The following is a 27,947-nucleotide window of genomic DNA, read 5'->3' as shown; positions in this document are numbered from 1 at the left end:
AGTCCTGGTGATCATTGCTTACAACCTATGAAGCACGGACACGAATACGGGATATGGGTACGACACGACACGGATACGGTGACACGACAAATTTCAAAAAAATAGGACACGGACACGGCGGGGATACGCCTATATATAATTATATATTCAAAATATAATTACTAGAATCTTGTACAGAAAAATAAAATAACAATAAAGAACAGAATCAATTTCAATAATTTCATTTCTGTTATAAGAAAAATATAGACAAGACAAAACAGAAAATAAATGAAAAATAAAGTTGATCCAAATTCCAAAAGAAGATGTGCAGAAGAGACATAGTTATAATGAACTAAATATGTATATGAATAACCATATATAATTTTAGTCTTTCACAAAGTTTTGTTCATGTAACTTTTATATATATATATATATATATATCTTGTTCATGAAGAGAGATAATTGAAGAAGAGGAGAGACCGAGAGGAGTGAGAGAAAGTAAATTTTGTCTCACAGAAGTGTCGGACTGTGTGTCCGAGCCTCGGACACGCGTGTCCAATAAAAAATAATATTTGGACACTTTACAGAAGTGTCGGACACGTGTCCGAGCCTCGGACACGGGTGTCGGTATCCGAAAAGTATCCGACACGGGTACGGGGCCCCTAGGAGGAGTGTCCGTGCTTCATAGCTTACAACTCACTATATTTGAACCCTACCATACTCCACCTTTTTCTACACGTTCCATTTGTTTTATTCTGTTATTTTTCAAAAAAAAAAAAAAAAAAAAAAAAACCTGCTTTATGAATTGGTCAGTCCTGGTGATCTTTGCTTACAACTAACTATATTTGAACCCTACCATATTCCAGACCAGAATCACCTCCAATCCCACAGTAGCCCATTTTTTATTTTTTGTGTTAATGAACAATAATTATTAAGGTGGATAAAAATATTTATTTGTTTTATACACAATTTTCATATATATATATATATATATATATATATACACGATACACGGTTCACAAATATTATTTCTTCTTCCTTCCCTTATTTTCAGCAACCCAAATCCCGCCATTTTCTTCTCTCCCAAAATATTGATTTTGATTTTTTTCCAAAATCCCGCCATTTCAACAACCCAAATTTTGATTTCTTTCCAAAATATTTTAGTAACCTAGATTTTGCAGTTTGTGTAGAGACTTGGAACACGAGAAGGACTATTGATGATATTTCAATCAACCCAAATCCCGCATTGCTTAGATTTGCCCAAATGTTTCAGAGAGGTTTGAGAGAGAGAAAGTTAGAGAAAGAAAGAGATTGTCCTTTACTGGGAAAATTATATTTTGGTGACCAAAATTAAACATAATTGCTATATAGTGACCTTAAAGTCAAGAAAATGTGAATAATGACCAATCTTGAAACTTAATTGATATTAAGTGACCATTTAAGGATAATTTGGTCAAAAACACTTAAAAGTTTAATAAACATTTTAAAAATAAATTTTAGATGACAAAATTGCCATCCAATATAAATAATAAGTCATTAAATTCATCCTCCTCTTACTCTCTCTCTCTCTAATCCAACGTTTTCTTTTTTACCTTTTTAGTTTATAATTTACCAATTTAAAAAATTAAGATTTCTTTATCAACATTATCTTTTTTTTCACCCTTTATCTATTTTTCAAAGCTTTCAACCATACAATTTACCAATTTAAAAAATTAAAATTTCTTTATCAACATTATCTCTTTTCCATCATTTATTTATTTTTCAAGGCTCTCCCGCATGAACTCTCATAACATTTACAGTGACAAATCATACTTTTGAAACACCATTTAACAGTTAGTAAAATTATGAAATTAATCAACAATAGTCATTATTTCTTGAACTATAACTAAGTAGTATTAAAAATTTCTAAAAATTATAATCTTATATCTTAAGGAAGATCTCTCAGACAAATCAACTCGTAAAGTATAATAACTATACCTTGAAAATAATGAATAAGAAGAAAATTTACAATTTTCTCATCATGTCTCTTAGAATCTTGAAGAAAATGATGTATAATATCCATTATCAGTTCTCTCCCATCTTGATCTTTTCTTCAGAGACTCACCCTAATAATCTGTCGTCTTTTTGTTAGTCAATGTAAGTAAGTGTTTATTTAGGTTAATGTAGAGGGTAAATTTGTCTACTTACATAATAATATATTATAAAAGGCTATTTAGGTAATAAACCATCAAATGGTCACTTAATATCAATTAAGTTTCAAAATTAGTTACTATTCACCTTTTCTTGACTTTAAGGTCACTATATAGCAATTATATTTAATTTTGGTCACCAAAATATAATTTTCCCTTTATTTATTTTCTTCTTCTTCTTTTGATAATTCTCTTTGATTTGTTTCCAAAACAAATCACAAAAAAATCACACATTTATTTCTCAATTCCTTTGTTTCCCTAGATCTATTTCTCCATTCATTTGTTTCCATAAATTTAATGTTTCCATAAATTTTTACTTCCCTTTGTTCGTATATTAGGTCATTTTATTCCAAATTAACATAGCAATATTGGAATAGAGCAACATCTAGACTGACATGATTTTTTTGTTTAATTATTTGTGTACTGCATAACATCCCAAACAATTCTCTAATTTAAGTCAATATAAGTTGTATGCAGCATCCCAACATAATCCTAATAGATTATTTGTACATAACATCCCAACATTTTGTAATTTAAGTCCGTATAAGTTGTACGTAATATCCTAACATGATCCTACTTAACATCCCAAGCAATACGTATTTTGTATCCCAAACAGTACTAACTATATTTCATGCTTATGTTATACCTAAAATCCCAACAAAATTCTACTAAAAAGAGTGCGAGCCAATAATGCATGTTTGTGCTTTTTAATCAGATAAGAAAAAATAAACCAAAAATCGAGATTTACATTAATAAAGCTTAGATTTATGAATGATACTCTGGAGTTTTTGCATAATACTCAAGTGAAATTATATGGGTTTTTGGAGTATGTTTGGGTTTTGAAGTGAAACTTTGAAGTTCAAAAGTTACTATGAGTCCTTGACGACATATTTTGGAAGAAGATAAGGTATTTAACATATTTTGGAAGAAGATAAGGTATTTTGAATGCAATATTTAAATATGTTTATATATATGAAATACAATATTTAAAATTTTTATATATAAAATACAAGGGTAGTGAAAATTTAATTACCCAAAATTTTTAATTGATGTGGCCAATCCTCCACCACTTATTCCAAAATGTTAAAAATGACTTACTATTTCACCCACCATTACTCCACCTTTTTCTACACGTTCCATTTGTTTTATTCTTTTATTTTTCATTCAATTTTCTACACGTTCCATTTGTTTTATTCTTTTATTTTTCATTCAATTTTGTCAGTGACTTGTCACTTTAAAAGTCAAAGTCAAAGTCTTCTACATTGACCACGCACTTGCAAAAATAATGTGAGATTTTGGCCTTGCTTGGAATGCATCTTCCAGAACACTTTCAAGAAACAGTTCAGGCCATCTAATCTTGCACTTGTTTGTATGCTATATATTTTAAATCTTGTGTGTAATTAATAATATATATATATATATATCATCAAGGACATATTTTATTCGACAAATACATGCGTAATTTATTTATTTTTTGTCTGTTTACACAATATTAATGATATATATATTTTTTTGGACTAACACTAAGTTAATTACTTAAAAGGTAGTATTAAATAAATACCTTTATGGACTACTGGAGAACATGAATTGAAATATGTTTGGTAAGTACATTGACCACCCACTTGCAAAAATATTTTTTGTAATTTGGTTAATTTTAGTGTCGTCCGATTAAGTTGTAATTTTTAAGTTATCATATCAAGATCGAGATCGGCTACGGAATTAAAAAGTTGTTCAAATTTGATAAACTATGATCAACAAAAAAATGTATGAATAATACTTTAAGAATGTGATTGTGATTGTGCCTGACCAAGCAATTTTTTTTCCTGTTGAGATTGTACCAGACCATGAATTTTTATTTTTTTGGGTGCTGAACTTGAATGGCAATCTACTTATCCCAACAATCTTCTTTCCACAACCAAGTATTTATGCATCTTTCTTTTCTTTTCTTTTCTTTTGTGTTTTTTTTTTTTTTTGAAGAAAAAGAAGACTATATATATATATGATTTGTCACCTCTTTTCATTATCATCTTTTCTATTATTTGAACCAACATTTTGGATTGTAGGCACCAAAAGATGGACTCATAGAGTGCAGAGAAGATAGAGAGCCAAAACCAGCCTCCACAATTACAGCAACCAAGCGAAGGCACCTCTTTTATTAGAACTTACTTCAATGGGCTTAATGCCTTGTCAGGTCTCTCTCTCTCTCTCTCTCTCCCTATGTGTGTATATGTATAGCAGTCTGTATGTGTGTTTTCTTGATGCATTCACCATCATTTCCTACTCCATATCATTCAAAGGAGTTAAATTTATCTCCCAAACTGTCACATCCCTTGTGGCTTAGGAAAGATATTGTTGGCACTTGTCTTATAACTGTGTAAACATGATTTGAAAATCGTGAATACGGAGGGTATGCAAAGCAGACAATATCAATATATACAATCACATTTATGACTTTGGCTATTGTAAATGCACTCATAGAGGACTAATGTTTCATACTTTGCTTTCTCAGGTGTTGGGATACTGTCAATTCCATATGCACTGTCTCAGGGAGGGTGGCTGAGCTTGATTATACTTTTCGTTGTAGCAGTTCTCTTTTTTACACAGGACTACTACTACGACGATGCATGGATGCTCACCCACTGGTCAAAACTTATCCGGACATAGGCGAGCTGGCCTTGGGGGTAAAGGAAGAGCCATGGTGTCCACTTTCATGTATCTTGAGCTCTATTTGGTTGCAGTTGAGTTCCTGATATTGGAAGGGGACAATTTGAATAAGCTGTTCCCCAACACCGACTTTCACATTGCTGGCCTCAAGTTCGGAGGTAAACAAGGCTTTGTTCTGCTCATTGCCCTTGTCATATTGCCAACAACATGGTTAAGGAGTTTGGGGTTGCTGGCTTATGTATCGGCGGGTGGGGTTTTGGCCTCCATTGTTCTGGTTGGTTCTGTTTTCAGTGCTGGTGCAGTTGATCATGGTGTGGGGTTTCATGAAAGAGGAGAGCTTGTCAATTGGAGAGGAATGCCTACAACCATGAGCTTGTTTACCTTTTGTTATTGTGGTCATGCAGTCTTCCCCACACTCTGCAATTCCATGAAAGATAGGAGCCAGTTTCCTAAGGTAAGAAATAGTACCCCAATTATTCAAGTTTTTTTTGTTTTCCCTTGAAGTTCAAGCAAACTCATGCACTACATTTTTCTCTTATGATCGTCGTCGTCGTCGTCTTCATCATCATTCTTGCCTTAATTCCATATAAATGTGGTCAACCACATGAATTCCCTCTCTAATTTTTTCTATTGCATGTCATTTCCCCTATTATGTTTGAAGATACAAGATTTCGTTTCTTCTCTCTCTCTCTCTCTCTCTCCAGCCTCCTTCCCACTTTCCACTCGTCATGGTCTATTTATAGGCCATGACCTTTTTTGCAGTTAACCAATTACATTGGGCTTATATCCGAAAGCTCTCTTGTCTGAGCTGGGTCTTGCAATGGGCTTGACCTTCCTCGGCGGACCCCCTAGGTTCGGCCCATTCCAGGGTGCTTTGGCATGGATCCTACTTCAATCATTCGACTCGATCTCATTTCTGCGATCCATATCCGGCCCATGCCATTTGCCGCATCCTTAACTGCCCCCATAATTACCCCTTATTGATTAGGGGGTAATTATTAGAGGCTGTTAATGATGACCTGACGGCTCGAGGAGATCGTGTGGGAGAATGGACGGTTAGATCTAGGGGTCGGCGCTTCGAGATTCAAAAAGACAACCCATCGCTTTCCTGACTCCTCGGCTCTTGGGCTCATCTCGCCTTTATAAGCTCCATTGATTCTCCATTGATCCTCTTTACCATCTCCATCTCACCTTTTGCTGCTTGAATCCTCTCCGGCGATCTCTTGCGAAAGATCTTCCTTCCAGTGGCTTTGCAATTCTCTCTGCCGTTTTCACTCTCTAAGGTTAGTTTCATTTGCATTTTCTTTTGGAAGACTTCTTTCTTCTCCCCGGAATCCTCATCCACTCTCACCATGACAGTAGATCTAGACATTCTTCGCATGAAACTTCAACTTCCTGACGATGTAGAAATTAGAAACTGCCCCCGGGAAGTGAATATTAGAACCGGTGCTGGCCTTCTTCCCGGCGAGGCCTTGTTTTCACTCCTCCACCTCAATCTCTTTAGATTTCCTTTACATCCTTTCTTTTGCTATGTTTTTAACAAGCTAAATCTTTCCCCCTTACAAGTAAACCCCAATTTCCTTAGAATTTTATCCGTTATGCTACTCCTGATTCGTGACAGAGGTCTGGATCTGGACCTCGTAGATCTCCTCCTCTGTTACAAGGTCAGCAAAATCAGAACTGACGAACCATTTTACCACTTTTTCCCCATTGAGAAGAGGTTTATCTGCACGGATAAGATCAAATCTGAGAAGGGTTGGAGGAAAAACATTATTGGGGTTAGGGAAGCCTAGTTCTCTCCAGCTGCGGAGGATTTCCCTATCCCGAGCGCTTTCGGAGAGTGCTCTGTCTCTTTTTACAAGAAATATAAAAACCATAAGAGTGACTGTCCTTGCGAGATTTGCATTCCTCGTTTTTGTTCTTTCTTGTGCCATTCCTTAGGCATTCCTTGTGATGACTTGAGCTACAGTGTGTGCAGGGATAAGGATAACTACTTGAAGCGGTACGTTCTGACCAACGTTCCCTCTTGCTCGGACCTTCTCACCTCAGATAATCTCCTCGATATCTCAGTCCTCGGCAAGACAATGAGCCAACTCCAGATCCCTTCCTTCGGCAGGAAGAAAACTGCCCCCAGGCCTGTTACCACCCCTACATCAAATTCCTCACCGGCTTCAGCATCTTCCTCTGCTAGCCTTTCTGATACCACTCCTTCCACCGATCCATCCGCGACGGCTACTGACCCGGTCGCCAACACGGCGACTGCCAGTCCGAACGCTGCCCCCTCTGTCAACAATCCTCCTGGTTCCACTGTTGCTTCCGCACAGGAAAAGGCCAGAGGAAAGAGGCATCAACCTGATAGTGCCCTCAGCATTGATGATATTCCCTTATCTCAGAGGGTTAGGCCCTCTGGGCCGAACGTGAAATCCCTGGCGAGACCTCCCCAAGCTAGGCCCCCCACCCCTTCTGGGCATGCCTTCGCTTCTGGAACGGCGCCATGGAGCCCTCGCTTCATTCGAACAGACAAATCATCTGTGAAACCGACTGAGACCATGTTCAAAGATGGTCAGACCACAATGGCTTACTACAGGAGTATGTGGACTCCCAAGGACATCGAGGTAGCCAAAGGTCTGTCTCAGAGGGAGGTGTTCAGCCGATTCCCCTTGTCCGCCATGGAGGTAACTTCTACCCCTTAGTCAATAAATCTTTACGTACTCTTGACACTTATTTTCTTCTAACCATCTGCTCGGCTTAACCAGTTGTCCTGTATATCTCTACAGACATTGTACGGGATGATGGCTATGCAAAAGCAAGTTGAGCAGGTGAATGCCAAGGTCCGTGCGCTTTCTAACAGCCTTAGCGCGGCGAACAAGGAGAATGATAATTTAGCTGCTCAGAAGACCGGGTTGATGGTTCAACTTGGCAAAACTGAAAAAGAGAGGGATTTGCTGAGGAAGGAGACTAACTCTCTTCAGGATGAGAGAAATGCTCTGCAGCTTAAAAAGAGCGTCTGGCAGACTGAGCGGGAATCCCTTAGGGCCGAGAAGGAAGAACTGCTGCGCCTTCTGAGTGAGGAGCAATCCGCTCAGATGGCCTTTGAGAAAAGGGCCTTGGACGAGCGCAACGCTTTATTTGATACCATCAGTAGGGTAAATGGTGGTATGCTGGCTCTGCATGCTCGGTTCTCTAGAGTTAGAGCTCTCAGATATGCTCAGGGGTTCCGTGAGGGTTACGCCGATCGCGTCCCGGATGAGGGTCAGACTGGCTCTACCCCTGATGATGTTGATAAGGACCTGGATATTGACCTTCCTGGTGTTTATACCGATCCAGACTCCACCACTGCCGAGGGCATATTTGATGAATGTCAGGAGATTGAGTCTTCTCGGATCACTCCTACTCCTGCTGCTACTCTGACTTTGGACATTCTTCCTCTGTCCACTCTGACTTCATCTGCCGTTACTGCTGAAGATAACCCCCAACAGAATGATTCTTCCAACGCTGTTGAGGGTAGGACTCAACAGAACGATTCTGTCATTCACCTCGACTCCCCACCTCGTAAGGATGGCGACATCACCAACAACGAGGAAGTAGCTAAACATCATCAAGAGGCCGACGAAGCAAACGCTTCTTAGTTAGAACTTTTTTTTTTTTTTTTTTAATGTACTGACTTTGGCATATTCGCCATCTTTACACCTCATTTTTTATAACCCTCTGTACTTTATTAATGAGATGGCCGACTTTTGATCAAACTTTTTGTGTCAACTTACCTCTTTTTTTTTTTTTTTTTGGGCAAGTGTTTGGCGTTCGGCTCATTGTGCCAACTGCCGCTTACTTTGCTCAGGCGTTCAGCTAGAATGCCACTTGCCACTTGGTCCTCTAATTTTTTTTAGTAAGTGTTTGGCGTTCGGCTCATAGTGCCAACTGCCACTTACTTTGAATAGGTGCCTGGCGCTCGGCTGGAATGCCTCTTGCCACTTGGCCCTTTATTTTTCTTAGCAAGTGTTTGGCGTTCGGCTCATAGTGCCAGCTGCCACTTATTTGCTTAGGTGCCTAGCGCTTGGCTAGAATGCCACTTGTCACTTGGCCTTTTATTTTTCTTAGCAAGTGTTTGGCGTTCGGCTCATAGTGCCAGCTGCCACTTATTTGCTTAGGTGCCTGGCGCTTGGCTAGAATGCCATTTGCCACTTGGCCTTTTATTTTTCTTAACAAGTGTTTGGCATTCGGCTCATAGTGCCAGCTGCCACTTATTTGCTTAGGTGCCTTTCGCTTGGCCAGAATGCCACTTGCCACTTGGCCTTTTATTTTTCTTAGCAAGTGTTTGGCGTTCGGCTCATAGTGCCAGCTGCCACTTATTTGCTTAAGATTTTAGAGAGGAGTGCAATCCTTATAAATCTCAGAAACTCATACATTCAACTGTTTTCAATTTAAAATAAACAAAATTCAGTACTGAATCTCAACTTTTTATTGATAATACCTCTTTAGAGAAGTAGCATTCCAAGGCTTGTTAACCAGCCTTCCGGCTATGGTTTCTAAGGTATATGCACCTTTTCCTATGGCCTCTGCAATTCTGTATGGGCCTTCCCATGGTGGCATCATCTTTTTTACTATCCCTATCTTCTTTTTCAGAACCAGGTCACCTGGCCTAAAGTCTCTGTGCTTTACTTTCCTGTTATGGCTGTTCGTGAGCGTCTGCTGGTAAGATGCGAGCCTTACCGCTGTTGCATCTCTTTTTTCTTCCAGCAAATCGAGGTTAAACCTTAGCATACTGTCATTATGCTCACGGTTCCATGCCAAGCTTCGAACAGTCGGAACTAAGTGCTCGACTGGTATAACTGCCTCGGTTCCATACGCCATGGTGAATGGGCTTTCTCCGGTCGGTCGTCTAGGGGTCGTTCTGTAGGCCCATAAGACGTTCGGCAGTTCATCTAACCACCTTCCTTTCCTTTCCTCTAGTTTCTTCTTGATACAAGTAAAGATTGTTCTGTTTGTAATTTTCGCTTGTCCATTGGCCTGTGGGTGACTTACTGCTGCCAACTTTTGATTAATTCCATATTCCTCCAACAGCTCTCTTACTTGCTTACTGTCAAGGTTGGTACCATTATCCATGACGATTGACCTCGGAACACCAAACCGGCAAATAATATTATTCCAAATGAATCGTCTCACATGAGTTTGAGTAACGCTCGGATATGGCTCTGCTTCCACCCACTTAGTAAAGTAGTCTGTAGTCAGTAATACATACTTGTTCTGAGCTCTGGCAGTTGGTAGAGGACCAACTACATCCATCCCCCATTGTGCGAAAGGCCATGGTGTGGCCATTACATGCAAGTCTTCAGGCGGTTGGTGAATCAGTGGTCCGAACCTTTGGCACTTATCGCACCTTCTGGACAATTCTTCCGAATCTCGCGACATGTTTGGCCAGAAGTACCCTTGAGCCATTGCCTTGTGTGCTAATGATCTCCCCCCTGAGTGGTTTCCATATACGCTTTCATGAATAGCTCGTAATATTTGCCGAGCCTCTGTGGGGGTAACACACTTTAAGTACGGTCCGGAAAAAGATCTTCTGTATAACTGGTTATGCACTATGGCGTACTTGGCAGCATTCGCTTTGATTTTCCTAGCCTCATTTCTTTGTTCAGGCAGAGTATCATCTCGGATGTAAGTTATGATCGGATCAATCCAACTTGGCTCATATGGAATAACATTCACTTTCCAAGGATCCGAGCCTGAAGGTTCTTTGAAAATGGATGGCTGATTTAATATTCCTACTAGAACCACTCTTGCCAATGTTTCTCCAGAACCCGAGGCGCTACATGCTAGCCTGTCGGCATCTTCGTTATACTCCCTTGGAATCTGAATGAATTCAATTTTTTCAAAGTTCTTCGCCTCCCGCATAACAGCAGAACGATATGCTTCCATCGTTTCATCCTTGGTTTCATACTCACCCCTCACCTGCCGAACGATTAACTGTGAGTCACTAAAAACATTTAAATTCCTGACCTTAAGTTCTTTGGCAAGCTTTATTCCTGCCAGCAACGCTTCATACTCTGCTTCATTGTTCGTGGCTGCGAATTCAAGCCGAAGCGCTTGGCTTAAGGCTGTACCTTCTGGCGTCTGCAGCTTGATCCCAATGCCTGCACCCATCTGATTTGAGGATCCATCAACGAAGAGTTTCCATAAGCACTTACAAAGATCTTCCTCCACGTCTTCTGAATCACATTCTAGTAAAAAATCTGCCACCGCCTACCCCTTGACTGCTGTTCTAGGTTCGTACGTGATATCAAATGAGCTTAACTCTATAGCCCACTTCGTCATTCTTCCGGAGAGATCCGGTTTGTGCAGGATTATTCTGATAGGGAAAGTGGTTAGAATGATAATAGGATGGGATTCAAAATAATGTCTGAGCTTTCTTTTCGCATGCACTAGCGAGAGTATCACCCGTTCTGCCTTTGAATAACGTCTTTTGGCCTCAGTCATTGTCTTACTAACATAAAACACTGGATATTGTTTCCCTTCTGCGTAGCGGACCAGAACGCCACTTGTCGCGATGCTGGACACTCCAAGATACAAAAACAGTTTTTCGCCCAATTCAGGAGCGGACAGTACCGGAAGGTTCTGCATATATTTTTTCAGAGCAGTTAACGCTAGGCGTTGTTCATCTCCCCAAACCTGCCTGCCGTGGCTCCGGATTGTGTCAAAAAATGGTTTGCATCGATCTGACAATTTGGAAATGAAACGGCTCAATGCAGCAATCCGTCCCGTAAGTGTTTGCACCTCTTTGATTGTCGTCGGCTCGGCATTCTTAGTCAGAGCATCTGCTTAGGCAGGGCTTGCCTCGATGCCTCTGAGATTAACCACGTGCGCTAGGAATTGGCCTGAACTTACACCGAACGAGCACTTGGTCTGATTGAGCTTCATTCCATATCGCCGCAAAACATCAAACACGCCTCGAAGATGCTGCACTTGATCAGCTTTCTTCTTACTTTTGACCACCATATCATCAATGTAAGCCTCCACTGTCTTCCCTATTTGTTCCTTAAAAATCTTGCTAATAAGTCTTTGGTAAGTTGCCCCGGCGTTCTTTAGTCCGAACGGCATAACTTTGTAGCAATACGTCCCGCGTTCAGTAACGAAAGAAGTTTTTTCTTCATCAGCGGGGTCCATGGGGATCTAATTATAACCCGAATAAGCATCTAAAAAGGTCAAGCGTTCATATCCAGTAGTTGCATCCACCATCTGATCAATCTTTGGCAGCGGGAAGCTATCCTTTAGACAAGCTTTGTTTAAATTGGTAAAATCAATGCATACGCGCTATTTCCCATTTTTCTTTTGCATAACGACCACATTCGATTGCCAGTCGGGGTAGTACACTTCTCTTACGAACCCCGCATCAAGCAGCTTATCAACTTCCTCGACAATAATTCGGTTGCGCTCGGGGGCAAACCGTCGCTGTTTCTGCTTTACAGGTTTTGCATTGGGGTTAACGTTCAAGGAATGACAGGATACCGAAGGATCGATCCCGGGCATGTCCAGGTGACTCCATGCGAACACATCTGCGTTTTGAGACAAAAAATCAACTAATTCCTGCTTTTCCTCCTCAACGAGTCGCTCTCCTACTCTGGTTGTTCGTTCTGGTCAGAACTGATCGATCTGCACATCAAGCAGGGGTTCTTTAGTCAAGTCTATTGGTTCCTCCTCTCCATTCTTCTTGGAGGGAGGCTCCTGTAATTGCTATCTCGGACTTACTGAATGAATGGGAGCTTTCCCCTTTCTGGCATGTTTCATCGTTACAGAATAACACTTTTGCTACAATTTGGTCTCCATGAATGTCAATCACTTTGGTTCCGTCTGGTGCCAGGCATCTCATTACCTGATGCAGAGTGGAAGGAACACCTCGAACTCTGTGGATCCACCCTCTGCCCATCAGAAGATTGTAAAAGGGATGAATTTCAACAACTACAAAGGTTTCCATCATAACCCTCTCGGCAGCCTATACCGCTACCTCCACCGTGCCGACGGGCTCCACTCGCTTTCCATCAAACCCTACTAGTGGATTCCCGGTGGATTTCAGCTGATCCTGTTTGATCTCGAGCCGATTGAATGTATCTCTTGGCATGATGTTCGCACTACTTCCAGGGTCAATTAGAACTCTGCGCACCAAGCATTTGGCCACTGTCAAACTTACTACCAGCGGGTCCTCATGAGGGATCTGAACACGCAACAAGTTTGCTGCGTCAAACTTTATCTGCGTTGATGCGCTCTGCTGGTGCAGAGTGTTTACACTGCCTATCCTTCTCTTCATCTGTGCCTGACGAAGGCGTGTTCGAAGCAATTCATCTGATTCCTCAGCAGGTTCTGGCCGATCATGAATTGCATTAATTACTCGAACTGGTTGCATATTGTGAGAATTCGACTTCTGATTCTTCTTCACATGCTCCATTGGCCGGTTCTGCTCCACCGCTGGTCCTTAAATATAACTTGTGAACTCCCCTCTGGCTATCAGCATCTCTACCTGTCTCCTTAGGTTCCTGCATTCGTTAGTCTGGTGGCCAAAATCAGAATGAAATGCACAGTGTTTAGACTGATCCCTCTGTTCGAGAGGTTGTCTGATTGGTAAAGGAGGTCGGAACTTATCTTTATTTTCTTGGTACAGTCTTGCTAGGGTAACTTTCAATGGAGTAATCAGCTCTTCCTTTCTGGGCCTCTTCTCGGATTTCCACGAGGAACGTTACGGTTGGACCTGTTTTTGCCTGATCTTTGCTTTAGTCTTTTCTTCCGTGGATATAACGGATGTCTTCCGAGCGTTTGCCGCCTCTTCTTATTCTAAGCGCACAAATCCATCGGCTCTTTCATTAAGTTCATCCATAGTCCTCGGCGTGTTGACCACCAAGCTTATGTGGAACGGGGTGCCACGATTCATAGCCAGAATGAATGCTTGAACTGCCATTGAAGGGTGACATTCAATAACCATGCTCTTGGTAAGGTTAAACCTGGTTAGGAAAGCCTGGAGACGCTCTTCAGCGTGTTGCTTCATTGTGAATAAGCTCAAAATATCTTTCGCTGGAAGCTTGTTTCCATAGTATTGGCTTATGAACCGATCGCACAGGCTTTGAAAACTATCCACCGAACCCCTCGGCAGGTTCTTGAACCAATTCAGAGCTGGTCCGGCCAGACTCATAGGAAAGCACTTGCACATCAAAGAATCATTGTCAGTGTTTAGAGCCATTTTTAGCTGGATGTGATACACATGATCGATCGGATCAGTTGTTCCGTCGAATAGAATGAAAACGGGCATGGAAAATTTCCTCGGACTCGGAGCATTCAGAATCTCATCAGTGAACGGTGAATCCACCGTTCGAGCTACTGAACGGAGTGCTTCATTTTCCCTCTGGAACCCCGCTGCTGCTCTCTGGTCTACTGATCTCCTCTCTGAGCTGTGATAGTCGAACATTGTCATGGAAGGCCGATAGGTCGGATCGAATGATCTATCCTCAACGAAGTCCTTGCGCCATGGAGGCATAGCTTTCTGACGAATCAACTCTGTTACTTCACCTCGGTTGAGCATTTCTTGATGTGGATCAAAAGTCATTGCTTCGTTTCGCCTGATCTGCTCACGCCGTGGATCCATGTGAATCGATCCTTCACGATCATCCATACGACGAAGATTTAGCGGCAAACCGTCTAGCCGGATTTCCTCGCGATGATGATCTACTAGATTGTTTTCAACCTCTTCACCGTGATGTGTTACATCGGTACGTGCACCTTCTTCTTCTACCGGAAGTGGTCGTGGAATTACTGGAGCTTCTTGACGCTGTATTTCATTCCTTAAATCTGCATTTTCTCTCCGGAGAGCTTCGATCATGTTCATCAACTCATCAAGTTTCACTTGCTGGACGTTCTCAACTGTATTAGAGTTGTCACCCCCTATCATGATTCCGGATCGAAGCAAAGGCATGAATTACGAACTTCGAAACAGATCTAAGCGTTACCGATGCAAACTCCGCTAGATCTGGGCTTAACTTTACCGAATCGTGATCGCTGTTTGATAGATCTGAACTTTTCTAACTTCAAACTAGTCGGATCTAACTGCAACTGAGCAAATCACAATTGCGTCCTTCCAAAGCAAATGACTCAGAATCCACAATAAGTAAGAATTCTCTCGGAACAAACTACAATCTCACAGATCTGGATTCAACTTCCAGAAGTCACACTACATATTCACAAACTTGATTGAACTAATATGGTATTGATCGGGCTCGAATTGATCTTCGTCCTCGATTCCCACAGACGGCGCCAATTGAAGATACAAGATTTCGTTTCTTCTCTCTCTCTCTCTCCAGCCTCCTTCCCAATTTCCACTCGTCATGGTCTATTTATAGGCTATGACCTTTTTTTGCAGTTAACCAATTACATTGGGCTTATATCCGAAAGCTCTCTTCCTTCTGGGCTGGGTCTTGCAATGGGCTTGACCTTCCTCGGTGAACCCCCCAGGTTTGGCCCATTCCAGGGTGCTTTGGCATGGATCCTACTTCAATCATTCGACCCGATCTCGTTTCCGCGATCCATATCCGGCCCATGCCACTTGCCGCATCCTTAATGTTTAACCTTTTAAAGTCATTTTTAATAACCTCATCGCATTTTATTTTTGGACGTCCTCTTCATCTCTTACCTTCAATTATAACTAGGTTTCCTCGCTTCATCAAAGCGTCGCTAGGTCTCTGTTATATGTGTTCAGACCATCTAAGCCTACTTTTTCTAAATTCTTACCAATCAACCCTACACATAATATTTTGTGTCTAAGGGTTCGTTTGGTTAGCATGAAATAGATAGAAAGGAAAAGAAACAGAATTTTTTTAAATTTGTTAGGAGTTTGGTTGGCGTGAAAGAGAAATTTTTTAGGAAAGTAAATTCTCACAATCGCTTAATTTTCCTCAAAATGTTTCTCGCAAAAAAACACAAGGAAATTTTACTTTCCCGTAAAAGTGGTGCCTTCATAGTTTAGTTTCCTATTATGCCCATGCCACTTTCTCCGCAAACTTCATTAATAGGTCAGTTCCCTTCTATTGTAAATTGCTTATATGATAATGTATATTAATTTAATTATATATAGTTTTATATGTGTGCATATAAAATTAAAATTTATTATATTTTTTTCTTTTCATAATTAATAATGATTTAGAGTGATATATATATATATATATATATATATATTTGAATATTTAGGAGTGAAAAACTAGGATTAATGTCTCTACGTATACAATTTACAATTTAATTCATACATAGACTTCTCTCGACTTTAGGACTCTAAGTAAATTAGATGTACCAAACTAATTTAGTTTTAATTATACATATACTAGATGTATCAAACTAATTTAGTTGAAGCACTATATTTTGTTTAGACTCAAAACTTTTTTTTCTTTCTAACTTGTACCTATAATCACATATATCAAATTATTAAATATCATATTCATTGTTTCATTTTGAACTTAAAATTTTAATTTTGTTCATAATTCAAAAGATAAAGTAATGTCTCAAAAGAGTACAAAGTAATCTTATAACTAAAAGGGTAATTTTGGCAACTACACTCACTTTCTTTTCACTTTCATGCTTTCCAAACTCACAAAATAATATTTTCACATAACTTTCTTGAAAAAAATTCTTGCTAACCAAATGCACAATGCAAACTTGATTTCCTTTTCTTTTCTTTCACTTTCACTTTCTATCATAATTTCCGTCTAACCAAACGGACCCTAAGGAAAACTTACTCTCAACCTCCCCTTTATTCACTTAGGCTAGTGCTCATCATTTAGTATTCAAGTTAAAGATGTTGCTTAGTGCATTTTTTTTCATGGTTTTACCTTTTCTCATATAACATCAATTCTTATTCATGTCAAATTGATCGGAAATGAGAGAGTCATGTAAGCAATTAGAGTCCAAATAGAATTCATGGCTCCAATGCATAAATTAGATAGATAAGACATACCCGATATAGAAACTATATTGAAGAGAACACTAGAGCGGAAACGATCTTCAACCCTCTCCTATGTCTGCAGGATGATGGACTCCAAGGCCTTTTACACATATATATAGTGAGGGTTGGGACTGCTTCATTCATAAGTGAAGAGACGTGTTGGTTCCATCAACCGACACAACTCTTTATATGTGACTATTCATTCTAAGGGTGCAACCTCTCTTATATGCATATATAAATAATATATTTAATTAATTATTGATAGACTACTAATTTGCTTACATTCTCCCACTTAGTCTAACAATAATTAATTACGATTACTTCAAGATCAAAATGATCATTGAGTGTACTACAAAAAATTAATCCATATATTTATAAGAAACACCTCTACCATTTGGAGTACCTTCGAGTTTACTAATATAGGATCAAGGGCGTCATTATATCATCAATGATATAAGACATCAATGGTCACTGATACTAACAAACTCAATTCCAACATCACATATATTTTGCATGTGCATCTATTCAATACAATATTCATGCCATGCATTGGTCCTACCATGTCTCAATAAGGACACACTGTGTCTCAAAACTAGATACTTAAGTCACAAATTTTCCATACACACGTGTACTAATATGAAAAATCTAGTAAATGAGGATAATAACTGTGACCATAAAATAAAATTGTCTTTACCTGAGCCAAATACAACCTCCTACTAACTAAGTAAATTTATGTTGTTAAAGAGAAATTTGCATGCTTACCATACAACATTAGCGGCAACCCCTTAGTTATGGGATCAACAATCTTTTGTTGGGTATCAATGTGCTCAATGAGGCACTAGCTGGTTCTGTATCCTCTATTTCACAACAAGGTATTAACGGTCATATTTTAGACCAACTTGAACTCTTGTTATTTCTTTAATACAAGACTGCGGTATTGACCTAAAGTCCAAAACTGATATTTTATAAAACATAAAATGTGGCCTTCTAACACGCAAATAAACTACGTTTCTATCACTTATTATAATAGTAAAACAATACTTGAAGTGGATTTGTATACTTTCCTGACAACCAGCAAAGTCAGTTTTCACCACTCCTATAAATATATGGTTCTTAACTATTTATAGATACCTGATAAATTTCTTTGCCACTTACTGTGGATCCAAACCAGGATCAATGTGATATCTGTCTATCATATGCTATTTTATAGTTAACCATATACAAAACCTGAGCATACATTAGATTTCTAAAGGCGTAAAAAAAATGCCTTTTACTTAATTCTACTCTAGATATTTTCTTGGTCCTTAAACTACCAATTTCTCAACTTTTTCAATAGGTACAATTCTACCTCCATAGTGTTATATGTCAAATACTTTCAGAACCCTATCAAAGTAGGTTCTTTAATTGTGACATTTCAAAATTTCACGAGATTTAGTTAGGTGAAACTTAATGCCAATAAAAAGGCTTCACCAACATCTTCATCTCAAATGTTTGAGAAGTTAAATTGTTTAATATCATGTACAATAATGTCACTGTCATCCACATTTAACACTAAAGATGAATTTTACTCCCACTGACTTTGAGAATAACTAATGCCACGCATTTACAGTTTAATTGATGGGAAGGTCAACTAAACTTTCCAGAGTTAATTAAATAATATCTTAAAACAATTAACTCTGAATGGGATCAACATAACATATAATAAGCTTTCCTTTGGGCCAAAATTATCATATATTAGTCTCCCACTGGTGAAATAGCTTTCACCTTTGAAGCTAATTAATCAAAGAAAACACAATAACAACTTATACTCCTTTGGGCGCAGTGAGTCATCAGTTGTGTCTTCTACACTAATTACCTCAATCTGCTTAGTTGGACAAACTCAATGACCCACCTTTGGGCTTGATCATTGCTCGTCCTTACTAAACGCCAACACAATCCTTTAACTTTAACAAAATAATAATTTTGTCACTAGCTACAAATATCATTAAAATTTTCATGAGTATGCCACTTTGGTGACTAAACACTCGATCAAACTTAATGACACTTGTACTTAGGATTGCAAAATAATTCAATTTTCCCAAATGAATCAAAATACCATTTAATATTATTGACAGTACGTAACACTGGTAACACTGGTACATGAATGTTAGGAATTCATGTTGCCGCCTAACGTGATATGTATGACACCCAAAGAAGTGACAATTCTTTCAAGAATGTGTTCATGTCTCTATAAATGTCACAGTTCTTGTCCAACACATGACACTCTTATAGAGACATGAATATCCAAAATTACATTCACGTTGTTGTTCAACACATCCATGTTAAAAAAACTGTGATAACAATTGTATAAAAACTATTCCTGTATTTCATATTCAGTACATGCATATGCATTATCCTATTATACAAATGTTTGTCCCAAAATAATAACGTACATATATATATATCTTTGCTTTGCATGCACATAAATTTGAAGATCTTGGGCATATATGTTTGTAATACAATATAATTGTACTAAAATATTTGATACTTTCATGCATACATAGTGTGTATATATGCGTGTACATGAAAAATAGAGTATATATATATATACATATATATCTATGTCTTTTTCCATTTCAAACATGTATTGCATATAAATTTCATACTATACTATTAATAATATATTGTTAACAAATAAATCAAATTTATGCATCAGAGTCCATGTTGGCTCTGATACCACATGTAAGCAATTAGAGTCCAAATAGAATTCATGGCTCCAATGCATAAATTAGATAGATAAGATATACCCGATATAGAAACTATATTGAAGAGAACACTAGAGCCGAAACGATCTTCAACCCTCTCCTATGTCTGCAATACTGGATGATGGACTCCAAGGCCTTTTACACACATATATAGTGAGGGTTGGGACCGCTTCATTCATAAGTGAAGAGACGTGTTGGTTCCATCAACCGACACAACTCTTTATATGTGACTATTAATTCTAAGGGTGCAACCTCTCCTATATGCATATATAAATAATATATTTAATTAATTATGGATAGACTACTAAATTGCTTACAAGTCAATTAAGATAGGGAAAGCAAATAAAATGTAAGAACAAATAAAAGTGACAATTTGCATGTTGAACTTGAAGGTAATGCAGTATTGGAAAGGGGAACACCAAAACTACCTTTAGTTAACAGTGAATCAAGATGTGACACTTGCCTTACAAAGTACAAAAATGATATCCAAATAGTTGGGAGAACAAATTGTCAAGTTGAATTACCAAATAATAATTATGCATTTATTAATCTGTCATGTGATTATCTCTAACCAGATAAGAGGGTTAGAACCTCAAATTTTGATTTAAAGGGACTTTTTTTTAAAAAAAAAAATAACAAATAAAAAAATAATAAAAAATAAATAAAAATTGAAGAAGAGAGAGTTAAGAACGAAATAATTAAGAATTCACATAAAACAAAAATTGAACATCACACAAAACGAAATAATTTATCATAGTTCAACTTATAGTTACGTCTACAATAAAGATCTATGGAGAGTTTTGACTATATGAAAAAGAAAGTTAAAAGTCTCTCAAAACCCTAATCCCAATACATCCTTTGTTTCTTTCACTCTCAATCTCGATTTTTAGTGTTCTCAATCCTAATACTTTTATATTTCGGTTACCATAGAGACTAAAATCTGTGTCCAAAACCGGCAAAACAAAAACTTGTCAATTTTGTTTTTTCATAAGCAAAACTGGCCTAAAGTCCGTTTTACCCTTCTTAGTAATTCCATGAAAGGCTAACAATTAGTGTACTATTATAAGCAATTTTGGTTGGATAAGATGATTACCTTTCTCATTGTACTTACTTTCATTGCAGGTTCTACTTGTGTGCTTTATTCTAAGCACCGTCAGCTATGGATCAATGGCAGTTATAGGCTACCTAATGTATGGAGAAAATTTGATGCCTCAAGTGACATTAAATCTCCCTACAAGAAACATAAGCTCCAAAATAGCAATATACACCACATTAATCAACCCCATCACCAAATATGCCATAATTGTATATTCAATTGCCACAGCTCTTGAGGCCACATTTCCTTTCAAAAACAGCAGATCCATCAGTCTCCTCATCAAAACGGTTCTGGTGATCAGCACTGTTTTTGTGGCGCTAACCATTCCCTTTTTCGGCTATATGATGGCGTTTATTGGAGCATTTCTGAGCGTTAGTGTCTCGATTTTGTTCCCCTGCCTTCGATACCTGAAGATCAACAAAGGTTCTCTGAGTTTCGGATCGGAGATGATGCTTATTGTGGCAATTCTGGTCATGGGAGTTCTTGTTTCTGTCTTAGGTACATATACTTCTGTAAAAAACATTGTAAACCATATCAGACCAACTTGACTCGTGACAGTTCACCATAGACTGCCAATATATAATAAAATCAGTAACTTGCACATGTTTTTTTGCTTGAACATGATGTTAAAACTGATAAAAACATGTACTATGCTTGATTTTTAGCCACAGGGTCGAGAAAGAAAAAAAAAAAAAAATCAAATTCTAGGAACAGGGTAAATTAGTGTAATGTATATATATATATATATATTTTTAGATTAACCTGGGGTGGCTCCCAAATCAAATTGTTTGTACTCGGTGCAAGTCTAACCTTAAATCTAATGCTTTATGAAATACCAGGGCCAAGTGACCTTGCCACTGCCACTGGGCCAACCCCTTGGGGTTGTAACATGCTCTGTTTTCCTTTGAAGCTCACGTAGGGAAAAAGATGTGTCCTTAACTCCAAGCACTGCTTAAATAGAGATACAAATTGGCCAAGATACAACTCGGTGGACTCAGCCAAGGTTCCATTTCAGTTTGTGTAGTTTAAATCCAGTCCTTAAATTTCTAGAAAATACTCTTATGTTGCGTTTGGTAGCACCGAATCAATGCTTTGAATTTGAAATTCCTCCGATCCTAAATCTAAGCTATCAATTTGGTGCTCCCAAACATAACATTACTATTCGTTTCCGAACTGGTCCATGTGTGAGATATAGAGAGAGAGTGAGAAGGGTCCCCATATATAGGATTGTCTTGTCCATATAATATGGATGACACAAACTTCCTATGATCATGTGACATTGTACGTGGTTGACATTTCTATTCATGTTGTGGCTAACAGATCATTAAATTTAGTTGAATGCTGGTGGTTTTGATTATACAATTACAAGTGATGTCTGTTGGGAAACGTGCAAGTTTTAAAAACTTTTTGAGTAATTTTCATACATAGATCTTGATTTATCACATAAAGATAAGTTTTATGTATAAAATAAAATATGATGTATCATTCAATTAATAGATTGAATACTTACATCAAAGGTTTAAAAAAACCTTTAAATCTTTCATTTAAAGTGAATGTTCTCACTTATTGTAGATCCCTCAGCAAAGATCATCTCTCCTTCTTCTTGATAATAATCTTCTCTTTAGGAATCACTAATATACCTTGATGAATGACCTTGTAGGTAAGGCTTGTGGTAGTCTCCTTTAGAAGAGAAAACAAACCCTAAAAATAAAAAAAGAAAATATATTCCTTTTCCTTTCAAAAGTCTCCCTTAAAATATACATGGACCCATGTATATATAGGCAACATAAAAATAAGGAAAGAAAACAATAAATCATTCTCAATCTCTAATTCACATATCTCAATTATAATAGGACTCCAATATCAACTTGGGCTATAGGTGAGAATCCTTTGAGCTTACTATTTTCTTGGCTACTATAAATTAATAATTGGTCTAGTCCATTAAACCATGAACTCAATTTAATTAATTTATAAATTAATTTCTACTCCACCAAAAGAAATTAATTGCACTCCAATTAAATAGTAAATAACCTCTAAGTCAATGTTGCACTTTGACCCCTCTATGCATAATTATTTATCAGATTATAAAACCATCAATCCGACAACATAATTAACATAATTATTTTATTACCTTTGATTATTTCCGGCTTGATCACAATAAAATATTTATTTAATAAAAAATAATAATTTACTAAATAAATAATAGAAAACACTTTGTCTAAAATATATGAAGGCCTTCGAATTTAATTTGTGATCAACCATAATCAATACAAAATAAATACAAGTAGTATTGATGCAAATATTGAGAATATAACCCTCTAACTATTAATTACATAACTACCTAAAGTGTCGATCTATGAATCCCAAAGTATCTGCCGAACAAATCAAAGTAATTATTAATTAATAAAGGAGTCTATACTTCTCTCATGCTTGAGAGTCAAATGCCATGACAGTGGTAGGAAACAATTGCATACGACGGCTCTCGCAATATATCTCAACCTAATGCGGATCCAGTTCAAGTCTTAGTTAATAATCAGTCCATCCATAATTACCGACTATGAACAATTTATGATTACTATTTATATTCATGTATTGATCACCATCATATATATATATATATATATATAAATATCTCTTGAAATCAAGTGGACACTATCAATTCCATAATGAATCGAAACATAATACATTGAATTCATAAATTATATAAATCATAAATATTTCAGATATGTCAGGAACATATGTCACTATAATCCAAATAAGAATTTACTATTCCAGGACATATAAATCCCAACAGCTCCCACTTGCCCTCATAGCCAATTCAAATTGCATCTAACTCCAATATTATCCAGGTGACGATCAAAACTATTGATCGATGACACCTTTGTTAATAGATCAACAAAGTTGTGTTCTAATGCAATGTTCTACCCATGAGTACATTTTCTTGCCGTACAATATCATGTAAAACATGATACTTCCTCTCAATGTACCTTGTTCCTCTATGGAGCCTTGGGTTATTGGTTTAGGCTACTTTTGCACTATTGTCGCAATATAGCTTAATAGGCAGGCTAGTATGCTCCACAACCTCTAAATCAGTGAGATCAAACCAAAATGCTTCCTTTAAGGCTAGAATGTACTCCACCTTCATGTTTGAGTAAGCAGTTAAAATTTAATTAACATTCTACCAACTGATTTCCCTTCTATTGAGTGAACATACACCAAGTCATGAACCTCATAGTATCTATATCTGATTGAAAATCAAAACTAGCATACTCGATTGGGACCACATCAGCACATCCATAAATGAGCATGAGATCATTGGTTTTGCTAAGGTACTTTATGATATTTTTCATAACAGACCAGTTATCAAGTCCAGGATTGAACTGATATCTACTAACTATCCCTACAATCAGTGGCGGAGCCCTTTCCAAAAAAAAATTTACTACTACTATTTCCTACCAGTTGTAGCCCAACCTAAATTGCCCAATCCATGGTAAATGGCCCAGCTGTAATACCCCTAGTTTTCAAAAGGACAAAAATGGAAATTTAATTTTGAATTTTGGTTTTTATTTCATTTTTATTTAATTATATGACTTAGTTGTTTAAATTGATTGTTTTATTTGGCGAATTATATTTTATGTGTATTTGCTCAATTACTTAATTATTATTTATATGTATTTAATTTAATTGTTGAATTAATTATTTGTGAGTTAATTTAATTATTTGATTTAATGGTTTTAAATAACGTGTGTTAGAGTATGTTGTATGATTATGATATTAGGGTTTTGTTTTATGTAATTAGTTTAGCCGACATAGGGTTAGGCTGGGTTTAGGATTAGGGTTTTATAGAGCATATCTATATATATATATATATATATATATATATATATATATATATATATAAGTGTATATTCTGCATGGGTTTTAAAAATAACTCTTCTCCCCGTAACTAGAGAAGAGAGAAGTTGAGAGGTTGGGAGGAAAAACTAGAGAGCAGTTTGGAGAGGAAAACATAGAAAGAGAAACATAGAGTGTCTTGAGAGTTAGACGGAGGGAATTGCTCATAGGTTAAGCCAAGGAGCAACCAAAGTAGAGGGCAGTGGACAGAGGAGGAAGGAACAGTTTTGGAAATTTTGAAACTTAGAGACGGCGGTGAAGATTTCAAACTGGAATCTTAAGGCAAGTTTCAGTCTATTCCTTTCCTATAAACTTGTGTTCTGTGCATTCTAAATAGACTCCAGGGATGTAATAAAACTTTAAAATAAGTGTTTATGCATAATGAATTAAATTGAAATCTGTTCTACGTTTTGGGTATAACTGTGTTTGCTTTCTTGTATAGACTGCTTTGATTCGGATTTAAACCTCTGTAAATCAATTTATAATGGAATTCAAAGAATTTCTAGGGCTGTTTTGACCTTGTTTGAACTCTAAAAACTTTAGAAAAACTGGAAACAGAAGGTTGAAGTTCGCCGTGGAAGAAGAAGACGAACAAAGGAGCAGAGGAGAGGGCTCAAAGAGGAGAGAGCCGACTCCAGAATGTGGGAGCCGGCTCCCCCCCTTCAAAGAGCCAGCTCCAAGGGGTTAGGGAGCTGGCTCTAAGTGGCAAAGAGCCTGCTCTTTGATTTTAGAACAGGCTCCCTTGGTTGGGTGATGTTTGGACGTGGTTTGGACACTGTTTGGGCACTATTTGAGATTTTAAATGGTTTCAGGGACTGGAATGAGAATTCTGAAAGTAATTACAATGGATTTTAATCCCTCTAATTGTATAATTTGGTCTATAAGGCAATTGGAATAAAAAGGGTAAGAATAAACAACTTTGTACGCTACTAACGGATAGGACGGACTAAATTGCTAAATCTTGTTTAAAAAATTTAATGGATTTAAGCATGGACTTTAAATATGATATTATGCTAAGTAAGAGCCACACTTGATAAATTAATGTCTTTATATTCATGGATTTAACCATAGGAAGGTACAACGGTGCAGGCTATTAACGGAAGGAATGGGTTTATTGCCCAGTTTAATTTTAGCTGTTTAGCGACGTATATATATCTTTATAAATGTTATTATGGTAGTATGCTAGGATCATTTATATATCATGTTTGATCTATGCATACTTTGGATATTACTTGATGAAATACAAATTCTATTCTGCGATATATGGATTTAAGCTTGGATAGTAATTGATGTAATATTAAGCACTATTCTACAATTACTTGGGTTATAGTTTGGACTTAAATTGCTGAACTAATATTTAGGTTCTGTTAATTTAATTGGGTGTTGGCCTGGAATTAATTGAAGAAATAACTATATATATTTTCTGTCAATTACATAGATGGATGCTGGATTTTAACTTGGTGAACTATTAAACCTTGTCTTACGTGGATGGATTCTGGATTGCTAGTTCATGAACTGTTTAAATTCTGTATATCAACTATTTGGATTACGTGGATTTGATTTGATGAACTACTTAAAATGTTGCATCATTTACGGATCATTTGCATGATATGCACCGGTATGGGACGGTGGCATACGGAGGGACAAATTAGATCAAAATGCTAATCCCTACCCATTCATACATAAGGAATGGATTAACTAAAACAGTTAAATCCTACATGGATGCATGTCCTGTCAACTAAGACAGTTGAACAACATAATAGATGTTTGCTTTACTTCTCTGTATTAGGAAGGAATTTATATATATACTTATGGTACTGTGGTACGAGCTTGAGTCTCCTGATCACGGTTAGGGTGCGTATATCGCATGGAGGGATAACTGGACCTAATGACGTTCCCTGGTAGGTCTGGGTGTGCATGACGACGCTACGGCATTTTGCGTGTTACCTTCTACTCAGGTGTGATGAATATAGGTTAGTGAGTATCCTATAGTGTGTGTGTGTGTGTGTGTATATATATATATATATATATATATATATATATATATATATATATATGGACTATGTTTAGATATTGCCGAGCTATCTAGGATGTATCTGCGTATCGGGTTTATGTACGGATTATAGTAGATTGGAACTTGCATGTGGGCCTGACCCACTCCTATTTTTTAGGTGTTCGCCAGTACCAGACTTAGAGCTTAATCGTGTTGATGCAGATACAGACACTCACTCTTCCGCTTACATAGAACTTTCTTTCTATTCTGGTTTTGGATTTTAACTCTGTAAATGTATTTAAAGATTTGGGATTAGGGGTCCACTAGGTGGATTCCCGAGTTGTACGATTTTTAGTTATATTAATTTATTATTTAAGGTTTGAGGATTTTCATTTTAGTGTTTTTTCAGCGCATTATTATTTTAATCTTAATTCAGTTTTATTCCTACTTGTTTACATATTGATTGTTTGGTATCCATCGGATCTGTGCTCGGACTTGATCACCCGTGGCTCTAGAATCGAGGGGTATCACACCAACCCACTAGCCCAACAAACCAAAACTAATCCTAGAAGAAGACTTAAGTACCTAACTATTCAAGGCAATTAGCAAACACAGATTTTGGAAACATATACTGACGCTCAGCCGAAACCCTTTATTGGGTATTTGGGTGGAATGAAACACCAGTATAGAGGATGATGTTGAAGACTTAACAAGAACCTAAATCCCATGATTTACCCACTCGAGTGAGCGCTTACTATGTGCTCAAATTTAAATTGTAGATGCATCTATATACATATATATATATATATATATATATATATATATATATGTGTGTATTAATATTTGCATACTTTAATCTAGGGTTTCAAGTACTTTAATCTAGAGTTTCATCATTTCATGATTCAATGGCATGGAAAAAAAAAAAATTCATTTGCAAATGTATTTGTGTAGTTTGAAATTTGAATACTCTGTTAGTGTTGGTTTTTATCAAATCTAGGGTTTGTTCTTGAAAAATGGGAGATTTAGTAATTAATAATTTAATACCCAGTATGCATAACACTTGGTCACGATTCAATGGCAAGGGAAAAAAAAAATCATTTACAAATTTATTTGTGTAGTTTGTTAGGTCTTTGAGTGTTATGTAGTTTGTGTAGAAAACTAAATAATAATAAATAAAAAAAAATGAAGCAAATGGGTTTGAGTTTTTATTTGTGTAGTTTGAATGCTCTGTTGGTTGTCTTAGTCAATGATGAATAGAAAACTAAATAAAAAAATAAAATAAATGGGTTTGAGTTTTTATCACATATATATAGTATATCTATTGAAATTCATTTTTGTAGTGGCCATGATTCAGGTGGCTCCAACGAGGGACGGTGGAAACTGGAAACTACTCTTCCTCTTCATCTTCATCTCAACACAC

The 27,947-nt window shown here is 37.2% G+C and overlaps 1 pseudogene; it reads left to right on the top strand.

The window, feature by feature from the left end:
• Window positions 1-53: 53 nt before the first annotated feature.
• Window positions 54-21,473, top strand: LOC132296164 (amino acid transporter AVT1I-like; annotated as a pseudogene).
• The last annotated feature ends 6,474 nt before the right edge of the window (window positions 21,474-27,947 follow it).

The sequence above is a fragment of the Cornus florida genome, unplaced genomic scaffold (assembly GCF_030987335.1).
Source record: "Cornus florida cultivar Cherokee Brave unplaced genomic scaffold, ASM3098733v1 CherokeeBrave_3.0.0_Hap2_Chr02, whole genome shotgun sequence".
Taxonomy (NCBI): domain Eukaryota; kingdom Viridiplantae; phylum Streptophyta; class Magnoliopsida; order Cornales; family Cornaceae; genus Cornus; species Cornus florida.
This window is presented reverse-complemented; position numbering and strand designations above follow the sequence as displayed.